Source organism: Triticum aestivum, chromosome 1D (assembly GCF_018294505.1).
Source record: "Triticum aestivum cultivar Chinese Spring chromosome 1D, IWGSC CS RefSeq v2.1, whole genome shotgun sequence".
Lineage (NCBI taxonomy): Eukaryota > Viridiplantae > Streptophyta > Magnoliopsida > Poales > Poaceae > Triticum > Triticum aestivum.
Window position 1 is genome coordinate 180,856,517 of NC_057796.1, and position 15,187 is coordinate 180,871,703.

The window sequence follows — 15,187 nt, forward strand, 5'->3', positions numbered from 1 at the left end:
GTGCTAAGGAGGCAAGCGCAGGCGAGGAGTACCGAGGCGTCAAGCAAAGGTTTCCCTATCGGTGCAACGAGACCAAGACCAGCAGGACGACAAGACGGAGGTCACCGCGGAGCCCAAGGCGGCGTCACCACCAGAGCCTTTGGCAGGCGAAGACTACTTTTGTCAGGATAATCTGTACTAGTTGTCCCCTTTCAAATTGGCCGTTGTGGAATCCCTTCCCGCTCAATATTTGGGAAGAGGACCAGGGCCTCTATAAAAAGGACTAGCCACCACCGTAGGAGGCAACACATTGAGAGGCAGATCGATCTCATCTTGAGCAATCCTCACCCACACAAGTTCACCAAGCACAAGAACACCTCACCTCAGGAGGCTGTTCTTCCCCTTGTACTGTTCATCCTCAGCCCAAGAGGCAATCCACTACCACACACTAGAGCAGGGTATTACACCAGAATGGTGGCCCGAACCAGTATAAATCATGTGTCCCTTGTGTTGCGAGTTCGTCGAGCTAGCCTAGAGATCGCGAAGCGTGTGAGGGTGTGATCTATGAGGGAGAGATCTTCGCGCGTAGCCCAGAGTTCGAACCTTAAGGGTTTTGCCGGAACCCGAGATCCGACAATCTTCCACACCAAGGCTGGCATTAATGGAAGGTTCGTCAAGGTCATCGTTGATGGAGGGAGTTGCCATAACCTAGCAAGTGAAGAACTATGCTCCACGCTCCAATTGGTCAAGATGAAGCACCCGCACCCCTACAAGGTTCAATGGCTAAGCGACTCCGGCACTATCCAAGTCGAGCATATGGTACAAGTTTTCTTCAAGATCGGAGCTTACCAAGACACCTTGGAGTGTGATGTCATTCTGATGTCCGTTTGCCACCTCCTTCTGGGACGGCGATGGCAATGTGACCGAGGCGTATGTACAAACCACTATAGTTTCAAGATGAAAGGAAAGGAGTATGTACTACGATCTAGGTCCCCAAGCCAAGTGATCACCGACAAGCAAGCCACCCATCATTGAGAGAATAGTGAGAGAGAGAGCCACCAAAAAGAGAGTGAGCGCCACAAGCCCAAATTGAGTGCCTCCACGATGAGCGACAAGAAGAACTTAGTCCTATTTGCCACCAAACATGAGATGAGAGTAGTGTGTGAGAACCCATCAAGTGTCATGCACTATGTCCTTTTGTGCAAGGATGAGGCACCAAAAGCTAACACCTCTCACAATCTACCTTTAGTGTTATCTTCTCTATTACACGAATTCCAAGACATATTCCTCGACGAGCTCCCTCCGGGTCTACCACCACTACAAGGAATCGAGCACCGAATCGACCTCATCCCCGGTGCACCCCTTCCTAACAAGGCTCCCTACCACGTCAACCCCGAGGAAACTAAGGACATCCAACGACAAGTACAACAACTCATTGGCAACGGCTATGTACGAGAAAGTTTGAGCCCTTGTGCCATCCCGGTAATCCTTGTTCCAAAGAAAGATGGTACATATCGCATGTGTTCCGGTTGTCGTTCTATCAATGCTATTACCATGCGTTATCGTTACCCCATTCCACACCTAGATGATATGGTAGATGAGCTTAGCGGAGCCACGATTTTCTCTAAGATTGATCTTAAAAGTGGCTACTATCAAATACACATCCAAGAAGGTGATGAATGGAAAACCGCATTTAAGACAAAATTTGGTTTATATGAATGGCTTGTTATGCCAGTGGGTTTATCCGAAGCACCCGGTAACTTCATGTGTCTCATGCATTTTGTTCTTTGACCCTATATTGGTGTATTTGTTGTGGTCTACTTTGATGATATTCTTGTGTTTAGAAAATCCCTTAGAGATCATGTCACCCATCTTCGGACTGTATTGCAAACCCTCAAGAAAGAGCGCCTTTATGCTAATATGGACAAATTCCTTTTCGGCGTTGATAAGCTTGTTTTCTTGGGTTTTGTTGTGTCTTCTATGGGTGTTCATGTTGATGAATCTAAGATCAATGCTATTAAAACTTGGCCCCAACCAACCAACTTTCAACAAGTGCGTAGCTTCCTTGGTTTAGCTTGTTTTTACCGTAGATTTGTGAAGGACTTTAGCACTATTGCATCTCCTTTACATGCTTTGAGTAAGAAGAATGCACCCTTAGTTTGGGGACCATCTCAAGATAGCGCATTTAATGAGCTTAAGAATTTGCCTACTCATGCTCCCGTGCTTGCTTTACCAAACTTTGACAAACTATTTGAAATCCATTGTGATGCTAGTTGTAATGGCATAGGAGGTGTGCTAACGCAAGAGAAGCGCCTCATAGCTTACTTTAGCGAGAAACTTTCCGGAGCGCAACTCAATTACCCCATCTATGACAAAGAGCTATATGCTTTAGTGTGAGTTTTGCATGAATGGGAACATTACCTTCGCCCTCATGAATTTGTCATCCATACCGACCATGAAACACTTAAATACCTTAAGGGTCAAACTAAGTTGAACAAGCGTCATGCTAAATGGAGTGAGTTCATTGAGTCATTTCCTTATGTCATTAAGTACATCAAAGGTAAGGAAAATGTTGTGGTGGATGCGCTTTCCCATATATGCATGCTTGTTACTCAACTTGAATTGAATGTCATTGGTTTTGAGCACATAAAAGACTTCTATGCGCATGATCCTACTTTTGCTATTCCATATGCCAAATGTTTGACGCATACATCTTGGGCACGCTATTACATCAAAGATGGTTATCTTATGAGAGCTAACAAACTATGCATCCCTGAGTCTTCTCTTCGTTTGTTGCTTTTGCAAGAATCTCATGGCGGAGGACTCATGGGACACTTTGGACGCGACAAGACATTTGCTACACTCTCCAACAACTACTTTTGGCCCAAGATGTTCCGCGACGTCTTCCGTTTCACCAACCGATGCTCTATATGTCGCAAAGCTAAGTCTAAAGCTCAATCCCATGGCCTTTACATGCCCCTTCCAATTCCATATCAACCATGGGAAGATATTAGCATGGATTTTGTCCTTGGTTTGCATAGAACTAGAAATGGAAAGGATTCCGTCTTTGTTATTGTGGACCGATTCTCTAAAATGGCACATTTCATACCATGCAACAAGATAGACGATGCTTCACATATTGCAAATATTTTTTGTAGGGAAATCTTACGACTACATGGAGTGCCAAAGACGATTGTCTCGGACCGCGACGTCATGTTCTTGAGTTACTTTTGGAAGACCTTATGTGCAAAGCTCGGAATCAAGCTACCATTCTGCACGGCATACCATCCACAAACCGACGGCCAAAAGGAGGTGACAAACCGCACGCTCTCCAGTCTTCTCTGCGTGTTAATCAAGAAGAACATCAAGGAGTGGAAGGAGTGCCTACCCATCGCCGAGTACGCCTACAACCGTGCAAGACATTCGACTATCGGCAAGTCCCCTTCGAGGTCGTCTACGGTTTCAACCCGTTGTCCCCATTGGACATTCTCCCTCTACCACTATGAGAGTGCACCAACATGGACGTGAGTGACCGAGTCAACTACCTCAAGAAGATGCATGAAGATACAAGGCACACCATCGAGCGCCAAGTAAAATGACTCGCGACCAAGCTCAACGTCAACAAGCAACCCATATATTCAACATAGGAGATCTTGTGTGGCTACACCTTCGCAAGGACCGCTTCCCCAACGAACGCAAGTCCAAAGTCTTACCACGAGTCGATGGACCCTTCAAGGTGCTTGCACGCTACAACAACAACGCCTACAAGATCGACATCCCACACGACAAGTACTCCGTGAGCGACATCTTCAACGTCAAAGATCTCTCTCCCTGCCATGGTGATGAAGATTTTGATCCGAGGTCGGATATTTCCCAAGGGAGGGGAGAGGATGCGGATCATCCTATGGTCCTCCCCATGGACCTACCATCATCTCACCAAGTGCCAAGAGGACCTATGACACGAGCTAGAGCTAGAGCTCTCGAGACCGAGGTGACTTCCTTCCTTAGCGATATCACATATGATCCACTCGAGACACGGCTACTACCTAAGTCCGGAATGTTGTGCATGATCAGGTACCAAGAGGACCCTCCCGAGCATGCACGTGAAGACGACAAGTCCCCAAGTTCCCTGAAGAAGAGAACCAATGGAAGGAGTCAAGAACAGCTCCCAGGTCCCGAACATCCGGCCATGATGTCGGTGTACAAAAGTAGGGGCCTTCTGTACCCCTTTACTTGTGCACGGGCAGTTGTAGCCACACCTGCGGCCACGCTTGGCGGGGCAGAGGAAGCAAGGAACAAGACTACCAGACCAGCGCTGAATCCAGAGGCGCGAAAGAGTGAAGGGGCAAGGTGGGTTTCCCCCGGCAAGAGCCTTGCCGAGGACAACCTATGCTACCCCGGTAAGAGCCTTGCCGGGGCAACTTACCCAACACCAGCAAGACCACCACCCTTGAGCCTGAGAGTTCCGACACCATAGACAACTTTGGAACCAAGGCTCGGGAGGCGCCTGCATGGTGGCATGCAGATCTTTATGAAGATTGAAGGCCTGTAAGACTAGATGAGAACCAGAAGATGAAGGCCCCCGGCAAGACCCTTGCCGGGGACGCCCACGAGACCCCGGCAAGACCTTGCCAGGGACGTCTGCGGGGCCACAACCAGTCCCGCAGTTATCAAGGTTTCGCTACCCCATGGCCATTCTGACGCAGCAGCCAGCCTGCCAACTAGGCACACACCTACGTGGCAGCATGCACCTTCTAGGCCAACCAGGCAAGCACCTGCGTGGTGGCATGCAGGTCTTCGTGAAGACCCTACCACCACACCCACTTAGCAGCCAGCCAGCCAGCATGGCGCTGCATGCCTCGTCACCCTGGATGCGTGTCGAAGCAAGGCGAGGTGGCGACGGGTTAGACGAGCTTCTCTGCCATCCCCCATAAAGCAAGAGGACACATAGGCAGCGCATTAAATGCGTTTGTCCTATGATGTCAGGAGATAAACTTGTACACTGTAGACACTTTCCACCTCCTGTGTGCCGCTGTGGCAGCCCCTTTGACATATAAAAATGAGGCCCGAGGCATACCGAGGAAGGATTCGGACTTTTTGGGCTAGGCATGCACCGCAGCTAGTTGAAGATCTCAAGAACACCAAATATACACCAAAGCAGGACTAGGGTATTACGCGTCGGCACGAACCTAGATAAAATTCCCCCGCGTTGATCTTCTATACCCACTCTTTCCACAGCCCCGAGCCCTGTCAACCGTAGTAGGGATTCGCTGTGATCCCATAGGTGTCGTTTTCCCTGACACATGACCCCGGATATCCAGCCCCTGGAGGTGTCGCCTGCAGCAACGGACCAACGGCCAAGTCTACAGGGCCTGGACATCCGGCGCCCACCACGGAACGCACCCGAAGCTGAACCACGTCAGCCCGGACATCCGGCCAGAGGCCCGGACATCCAAGGAAAGATCAAACAGGAAGATAGCATGCTTCATTTCAAAGTACTACATAGTTATATTACATCAGTAGTTGCTGCGGTTCTAACTTAAGATAAAATTGTCTTGGTCATGAACCCGCAGCGGCGATGAGAAACGGGGTGCCTAGTCCCGGCGCTGGCCCTCCACCCTCTTGACTCCATCGACACAGCTGATGATGGGCTCGATACGCTCTCCGAGCGTTGTGAAGTCCGTACCCTCCGGCAAGCTCTCCAGCGCGTCGGCGAAGTCGACGCCGGGGTTCCAGAACGCCACCTTGGTGAGCACCTTGGTCAGGGCGCCCCGGCAGAGCCTCCGGGACTCGTTGGCCCGATAAAATGCTCGATTGGAGCGGAGCTGCTCCAGGGCGTCGAGGACGCCCTCGAAGAACAGGGTCAGCCTAGCATTGGGGCTCACATTCGGCTCCTGGGAGTACCTGACATCCGGCATGCCCATGGCGGCCAGCTTCGCGGTGATCCTCCCGGCGACGTCGACGAGGCGGTTGATCCAGATGATTACGCTCTTCGCGTAATCCTTGTGCTCGGCGGCGTCATCGCTTCGCAGCCGCTTCGCATCCTCTAGGGCCTTGTTCAGGGTCTCATCACGAGCCCCAGCCTCCGAAAGCTTCCCCTCCAAGCCGTCCAACTTAAGCTTCAGATCATTGATGGAGTTGTTGGCCTCGGAGAGCAGCTTGGCCTTGTCAGAGATGGCGACCTGCGCATCCGCCAGAGGGCGGGTGGCCGTGTCCCTCTCCTTCGTCAGTGCTGAGACTTTCTTCTTCAGCTCCTCCTGCTCCAGCTCTAGCTCCTTCACCTTGCCGGCGTGGTCTAGGGCCTGAGCATCGAGTGCCTCCTTGTGCCTCTGCTACAGCTCTTGGGTCCGTTGCACGACGATCTCCTCGATTTCTCCGTCCTTGCCGTGGAGTGTGGTGGCAAGAGCCTGCTCACGGGCAGCGAGGTCTTCCTCCTGGTTGTTCAGCAGTGCATGTTGCTGCTACAGAGCAGCCTCGTCCTTCGCGGCCTGCTCCTTCGCCACCTCCTGGGCCTTCTTGATATCGGCCTGCTTCAGGATGAGCTCTCGCTTGCGCTCATCCAGCTCAACCTGGGCAGCCTTCAATTCATCCCGGGCCTCACCAAACCAGACTTGCGCCTGAGCGACACGCTCCTCAAAATCTGCCTCCGCCCTGTCCACCGCCCCCATCCTGGATCTCACTTTGCCTTGCCGGGCACGGTGGAGTGCTTGGAGCTTCTGGAAGTTGGGGCCCATGGCCCGGAGGAGCTGCTCTTCTTGGGGGCCGCCGCTGCTGGTGCTCGGTTCATCGACAACTTGGAGCCCAGTAGTGGCGAGCGCCTCATCATCAAAGACCTCCCCCTCGGCAGGCGCTCTGGTGTCTGCCGTGCCTGGGAGGCGGACGAACAAGTCATCGCCCACCTTGAGGTACTTGGGAAGCGCGGGGGCTGCGGGGGAGGAAGGTTGGTCGTTGGCCACCTCCTCCTCGGCAGGCTTCTTGGTGGCCTCCTCGGCAGCGGCCTTGTCGGCCTCCTCGGCGGCAGCCTTCCCGACCTCCTCAGCAGTGGCCTTGCCGGCCTCCCCGGCAAGACCCTCGCCGGCCTCCCCGGTGGCGGACTTGGCGGCTTCCTCAGCTGCGATCCTGACGGCCTCAGCCTCGGCGTCCTTGGCGACCTCCCCAATGACGATGTCGATATCCTCCTGGTCCATTGAGGGATGGTCTGGAAACCAAAAAGGAAGAACGAAACGAGGCTAAGATTAAGGTTCAGGACAAACAAAAAGAAAAGACAGGGACGGGAGGCGGGCCGCTTACCCGTGCCAAGCTGAGAAGCGATTCCCTCCCCACCAACATTTGTTGCCGGGACGGAGCCACCAGCACCGAAGTTCGCCTCCTCCTCCTCCATGTGCGTGGGCTCGGCAGTGGTTGCCCTTGCCAGGGACGCCCCTTTGGGCGGTGTGGTCGATGGGGGTGGCATGTTGGGAGTGGCCCTTAGCGGCTCCTCCTGCTGCCGCTCTCCTCCTACAAACTCGGCAAGGTCAGCACCAAGGATTCGTGCCCCAACACCCATCGATGGGGAGCGAGTGATGAACTTACGTTGGGGGCTTAAGCGGGGGCTGCATCGAGGGCTGGCATCTGGGTTGATCTCCACCACCACCGGCGTGCGCAAAGTGCTCGCCGGGGGCTTGACGCCCGCCGAGGCCTTGGAACTCTTCGTTGCCCTCTGGGCTAGCGTCTCCGTCTCCCTGCAAAGATAAGATCATGTCAGGGGAGATAACACAGGCTAAGGGTCAGAAATGATGAAGGGCGAGGTGCTTACTCCTCCTCCTCTGGCCTCCTCTTCCTCTTTGGGCTGAAGGACCCGAGGTCGAAATCGGCCTTGGGGTCGCTGTCCGAAGGGGGAGGAGAAGGGGATGGGGTCCTGCGCCGCTTGGACGAAGAAGATGCGGCAGCCGCTGCCTTCTTCTTCGCTGTTGCGGCCCTTGTCTGGTGCACAGGCTGTGCCTGGGCCTGTTGCCATTGCGCGGTCCTGCCGGGTCGGACCGGCTCGCCAGAGCTAGCCCGCCGTAGGACGCGCCTCCTTGCCGGGGGCGAGGAGTCGTCCGCCTCGGTCTCCTCTCCGGTCGACTCCTCAACCACGTCTTCAACAAGGGGAGCCCCAGCGCCGGCGCCGCTGGCCTCCCCGGTAGACCCCGCCCACTCGACGAGCTCTTTCTCTTCTGCAGCCGTGTCGGCCTCGTCCTCCACGGTGCCAACGTTGTCGGCCTCCTGGGCAAGTGTCGGCGTCCTGGGAACGGAGGTCCCAGACTTGCCTGCCTGCGGCCCACTGCGTGGCTCCACCAGCGGCCCTGTACGGCCCATCTTCACCAGCAAACACTCAAGACCCTTGCGAGGGGCCAAGCCTCGCAAGGTAGATGACACAAGACCTCCTCGAGAGCGACCTCACCAGGCTGGCTCACGAGGGGCAGAGAGTTCAAGGCAAGGGACACCTCGCGAGGTTCCCATGACGCAGGCCATGACGACTGGAGCCAGGCGGGCGCCAGGCGGGAGCCAGCACGCGCCGTGTCCTCGCTTCCTCTTTGGTGCTAAAGAGGCAAGCGCAGGCGAGGAGTCCCGAGGCATCAAGCAAAGGTTTCCATATTGGTGCAACGAGACCAAGACCAGCAGGACAGCAAGACGGAGGTCACCGTGGAGCCCAAGGCGGCGTCACCACCAGAGCCTTTGGCAGGCGAAGACCACCTTTAGTCAGGATAACTCGTACTAGTTGTCTCCCTTAGAATTTGGCCGTTGTTGGCTCCATTCCCGCTCAATATTTGTGAAGAGGACCAGGCCTCTTTAAATAGGACTAGCCACCACAGTAGGAGGCAACACACCCTGAACCGATTCAGATCATCCTCACACTCACCAAGCACAAGAACACCCCTCCTCGGGAGGCTGTTCTTCCCTTGTACTGTTCATCCTCAGCCCAAGAGGCAATCCACCACACCACACAGGAGTAGGGTATTACACCACAACGGTGGCCAGAACCAGTATAAATCTTGTGTCTCTTGTGTTGCGAGTTCGTCGAGCTAAGCTACGAGATCGCGGTGAGGCTGAGGGCGTGATTAGGTAGGGAGAGATCTTTGTGCGCACCCTAGTGTTCGAACCTCAAGGGTTTTGCCGGAACCCGAAATCCGACATTTGGCGCGCCAGGTAGGGGTGCGCCGAAGCTTTCTTTTCGCCGATCCGCATCCCGTCGCTTCGTCGCATCCATGGCGGACGCTCGTCGAGCCCACGCTGAGCGTCAGGCCACCCTCGCCGCCCGTGTCGCTCAGACCGCTCCTGTCGGCGGGCCTCCCCGTTGTTCTCCGTCACCCGCCGCCAACGCCGCCACCGGCCCGGCGGGGAACGAGCAGCAAGCGTCCTCGCTGCACCGCTCCGTGCGGCGGGACGGCTGCACCGCCACTCCATCGCTGACCCCGGCCGACTCGTCGTCTCACGCTCGTCGTGCTCCCACGGACGCGCAGGCCGCGCTGCTCATGCCACGCGAGCTCCTGCACTACCGCCCCGTCGACGACCTCTACGAGCACTGGCTGGACCGCATCGCTGAGCTCGTTAGCGCCACAGGGGGCTCCCCTGCGCCACCCCTCTCGCTGCCTCGCGCTCCGCCAGCAGCGGGCGATGAGGCCCACGGAGCGCCTCCACCATCCCTGCACCAAGACAGCGTTCTGGCGCCAAGACGTGCGGCCCCTCGGCGTGACCCACCGCGCCGGGCGCCCGCGCGCGAAGAAGGAAGCTGCCAAGAAGTTCCCCGGCCGCAAGAGAACGTTCCCGCACTCCCAGCACCACTGCGACAAGACCGTGTGCCGCCTGCGGCGGCGGTGCGCGGGCATCAAGGGCAGGCTCCGCATCAGCAAAGGGTCCTGGTGGCCACCGCAGGCTGCCGCGCCTTCACTCCCGAGCTGCGTCGCGTTGCCTGGCCGGGCAAGTTCAAGCCAGACCTGCCTCCTCGCTACGACGGCACCCCCGACCCCGCGGAGTTCCTGCAGCTCTACGAGCTGAGCATCGAGGCGCCAACGGCGATGAAAAAGTCATGGCAAACTAGTTCCCCATGGCTCTCAAGGATGGCGCTCGCTCGTGGCTCCTGAACCTGCCCCCGGGCTTGATCTCCTCCTGGAACGAGATGCGCAACCGCTTCATCGCCAACTTCCAAGGCACTCGCGACCGCCCTCCGGCCGCGGGTGACCTGCGCCGCATCAAGCAGCAGCCAGGAGAGACCCTGCAAAACTACATCCACCGCTTCAACAACGTTCGCCTCAAAATCCCCAAGGTCATGGACGAGGCCCTCATCTCCACGTTTTCTGATGGCGTCCGCGATGTCAAGATGAAGGAGGAGCTCGCCATCCACGAGGAGCTGTGCACGACCTTAGAGCTGTTCAACCTGGCGACCAAGTGCGCAAGAGCTGAGGAAGGGCGCCTTTCCCTCCTCGAGCTCCCAGCTGCCGACCCCGAGGAGAAGAAGGCCAAGTCCAAGGACGTGAAGTGCAAGGGAGTGTCGTGCTCGCGTCGGAGCCAGACACGAAGCGCGGCCGGGACCTTCCCGAGTCGTCCAAGGGCAGCCGCACGTTCTGCGCCTTCCACAACATACACAGCCACAACACGAATGACTATCAAGAGCTCAGGGCCATACGAGATGGACGCCTCGGTCGACGCCCCGAGCGCAACGACCGGGGCTACGACCGAGGAGGAGGACGTGGCGGAGCACGCTGGGACGACCGTGGCCCTCGCCAGGAGTGGTGCGACCGACCTCGTGAGGACCGCTAGCAGGACCAACCTCGTGGGGGCGCCTGGAGGGATCAGCCTCGTGAGGGCGCCTGGAGGGATCAGCCTCGTGAGGATCACCCTCAAGGCAACGTTGGCCTTCCTCCGCTGCCGTCACCGCCAAGAAGGAACGACGACCACCATCAGGACGAGGGGGCTGGGGGCTTCCAAAAGCCGCGTGCTATCGCCTGCATCTTGGGCAGAGCTCAAGCCCCAGCCTCTCAGCGCATCTTCAAGCAGTTTGCTCGCGAGGTGAACGCGGTCCTCCCCAGGCTCGAGGCAACGCGCCTGCTCAGGTGGTCCAAATGCGCAATCACTTTCAGCTCAGCAGACCAACTCAAGTGCGCGGCCACCGCTGGCGCCCTCCCGATGCTTTGCTCACCCGTCATCAGCAACGTGGAAGTCACCAAGACCCTCATCGATGGTGGCGCAGGGCTTAACGTCCTGTCCGTCGAGACGTTCGACAGCCTTCAAGTGCCATACGATCAGCTTCAGCCTACCAAGCATTTCTCAGGAGTAACCAACGGCTCCACCACCCCGATAGGGCAGGTCCGCCTCCCTGTCACCTTTGGACAGCGCGACAACTACCGCACTGAGCTCATCGACTTTGACGTCGCCCACATCCGTCTGTCGTACAGTGCCATCCTTGGGTATCCGGCCCTGGCCAAGTTCATGGCAGTGACAGACCATGGCTACAACGTCCTCAAGATGCCAGGAAGCAGCGAGATCATCACAGTCCCCTGCGAAGAAAGAGATGCAGTGTGCTCCCTCGAGCATGCATTCCAAGCAGCGTCAATCGAAGACCCCGACGACAATGCATCCCAGTACCCTCTTGAGGTCGTCCCCAAGAAGAAGAAGCAGCTACTCCGCACAGGGCCTCAGGGGAATGGCGCAGCAAGTGGTGCCTCGTCAGGATAGGCGCCCGCGCCTGAGGTGCCTCCCTCCCTCGCATAGGAAGGCGTGCCCGGCGCCCTCCTCGGGCAGGGCTCGAGGGCTCTCTTTTGGAGGGCCTCAGACCTAGCCAAGATCACGAGGGAGGCGCTCGGGCACCACGTGGAGGCGTGCTTCGCAGCACGTTTCCCTCAGGAGGACACCAGGCGAGGAGCACCTGGTGCTCAGGAGTTCATCACCAAGGTCACTCAGGAGCTGTAGGATGCAAGCGCCATGCGCGGCGATCGCCCTCACCTGGCGCGGCTCCCCATCCGGGCGAGGATGGCGGGCTGCGCATCTTCATCGACATCCCAGGGCTCAACAGAGTCGCATCTCAGGAGCTTTTCTGGCCTTCGCGCGTGGGACGCTGCGAGGGTCCACCTCACAGCTACGTTCGCATGCGATTTGTCCTGGCGAGCGTGGTGTCCACCTTCCAGTGCAACCTGCGGAGCATCCTGATGGCTCAGGAGGCCAGGCATCACGCAGCCCTGGCGGAGATGGAGACGGTCCTCAAGGAACCGCCTGGACCCCTAGAGCCCCCCAAGGCTAGTGCCCCGGTGGCTCGTGAGGAGCAACCCCTTCACCACGCGTCTTCAGCTGCCCCGACATCCCCTTGACAACGGAACCAGGTGATATCTTCCGAGTTTATTTAGCTGGGAGCGCCCCTCGGGCTGCATCATTCCCAGGCCATGTGGGTCTGTCCCTGCGGCATGTATCCCTTTACGTCTTTAGCTTACTCTGCTGGGGGCGCCCCTCGGGCTGCATCATCCCCAACCCGCTCGGGTCCAGCCTAGTGGCATGTATCGTTCTTGCGCTAACCTAATCCCGTTCGCTTTCCATGCACAATCTATCTATGGTTATCACCTGCTTGACTGTCACCTACCACGGGAGCTACACACTCGGGCACGGCGCCTGTGCTCGAGTCCGTCCCTGCAGCGTCGACAAATCTGAGTGGTCGAGCTCTAGCTCGCGGCACGCTCCGCGCACGTCACCTCACCAGACCCTCAGTGCCTTCATCTCCTTGCAGAGCGACCTGCGGCAGACCGGCAATCATCGTGGCAATCTGTGTTTTCCCTCGTGCTGACCTGCAGGAACCTCCAGAGAACGACAGCGGGCGGTACCGCGGGCTCCTTCTTCTCCCATGCGATTTGCTAGCACGTTAAAAGGGGGGCTCCTGAGCATCGCGACTCAAGAGCTCCTGCTGGCTCACCAGCCCTCACCCCCTGGCCTTAACCACGGCATCGCGACCTGGCATACCAGCGGTGGCTGAGCTCGGTCGAGGGCCAGGACCTGAGGACGCAGAGCACACGGAAAAGCGTGGGGAAGAGGGGGAGGTTCGCATGGGCCTAACCTAGCTACCCTACAACGGTCGACGTGCAAGTCTAGCGCGACGCAAGGAGCCAGCTCAGGAATGCCAAGATAAGTCTCGCGCCTCGATCGACCCAGCGCTGCAGCATAGGATCCTCACATGTGGCAGCCTTGTTGCGGCAACGTCGCCACCCTTTCCTGCACCTCGGTAGTTGCTTGAGCGCCAAAGGGGACCTCCTGAGCATCGCGCCTCAGGAGCTCTTACTGGACCTCGGGCCGCTCACCTCCTAGCCTTGACCACGGCATCGCGACCTAGCATACCAGCGACGGCTGCAGCCTACCTGGGGACAGGGACCTGTCAGCGTAGAGCACTAGGCTGCCATGGGATTGGAAAGGGGGGACTGAGCCGAAACAAGACATGCTCTCGCCAACTTTCATAATAAGGATAATATGAACAAAAGACATTACAGATTCTTTACACACCCCCATGGGGTCCATTTTGATTCCTCGCAGGGAACAAAAGAGGGGAGTTCCTAGGAGCCCTATCTACACGCGCCAGCGCAGCCGACGCCATCATCAACAGTGGGGCATGGGAGGCCGGCGCCAACCCCATCCAGATCAGCGACGGCGGCGGCCGGACACTGCGGCCTTGCTTTGGGCCCGGCGAGAGCTCGGGGGCACGTAGCTGTCGTCGCTCGTCTCCGGGGTCTCGTAGAGCTCAGGAGAGTCGCTGGACTCCCGAGCGCCACCGCTGCTGCTAGAGGAGGCGCTGGAGAAGCGAGCGGCGCGCTCGACGCTGGCTGCTGCGCCGTCCCGACGACCCCCTCCAGCACTCCAAGTGGCGGCCTTCCGCATCGAAGACCTCGAAGAACATCGTGGAGGCGCCGTCGTACCTGAAGTGGATGGCGATGGCGCCTTCAGCGTGGCAAACCCGGGCAACCTCGCCCCAGCCGCGGGTCATGAAGATCTTGCCCGAGGAGACGGCTTCCACATCCGCTCCAGTCGCAGTCGGCGTGCTGCAGCCAAAGCTCCAGGGGGCCCCTCGGCGGAGAATAACTGCGGGAAGCGAATCCAGGTGCGCGGAGGCATCGCCGCCCACATCACGAGTTCGCGCGAGGAGTCTGCGGCGTGGGCTCCTGGGGCGACGACGTGCGTCACCATGGCGCGGCGACCACGGCCGCGGCGCGGGCGGCGGCGCTCGTTGGTTCTCCCTCCGGAGCCCTCAGCTTGGGCGTACAGAGGCAGCGGGTACCCGGGAGGAGGTCGCTCATACCAAGGCCTCGACACCTCTGGCCTGACGGCCATGTCGCGGCGGTGGCTCGGCCTCTTCTTCGCCGGAAGCGCCTTGGGCTCGTCGCGGGGGGGTTTTCCCTTCTCTGCGGCCGAGGACCTTCGAATGGGCGCCATGGGGTCGCTACTAGCAATGGAGCAAGGGGGAAGAAGAAGCAAGCGGAACAGGAAGAGATGAGCAACGGGGGCTCCGCCCTCTCCTCATTTATAGTAGGAGAAGGCCAACCGGCGATCCCCACGATCACAGGTAATGATGGGTTTTCCTTGAATGCAGTAGGGACTCGTAAAGACGGGCAGTTGCCGAGGCAGCGTGGGGAAGCGGAGACGCCCACGTCAAATCAATCGCCACGTGTCGACCAAGACCGCAGGCTGTGGGGCCCGCGGCGCTCCGCACTTGCCCTTTGGCTTCGCCTCAAAGCCAATTCCGAGCGTGCCTTGGGCCCGGGGGCTACTGTCGGCGTCCTGGGAACGGGGGTCCCCGGACTTGCCTGCCTGTGGCCCACTGCGTGGCTCCACCAGCGGCCCTGTACGGCCCATCTTCAGCAGCAAACACTTAAGACCCTCGCGAGGGGCCAAGCCTCGTGAGGCGGACGACACGAGACCTCCTCGGGAGCGACCTCACTAGGCTGGCTTGCGAGGGGCAGAGAGTTCAAGGCAAGGGACACCTCGCGAGGTTCCCATGACGCAAGCCATGTGATGTGGAGTGGAACTCCGTACGGCCGATCTTTCACGAAAGGAGCGGATCCCGACTAAGAACACGATGAACGCACGGGTAAACACAAGGGAAAACATAAGAGGAAACACGAGAGAATCACTCAACCAACAAGAATAGATCACACATGCGCTAGATCCATGAACACAAAGTTGAGATACAAGATCCAAGTCCAACAAAGGACGATACAAA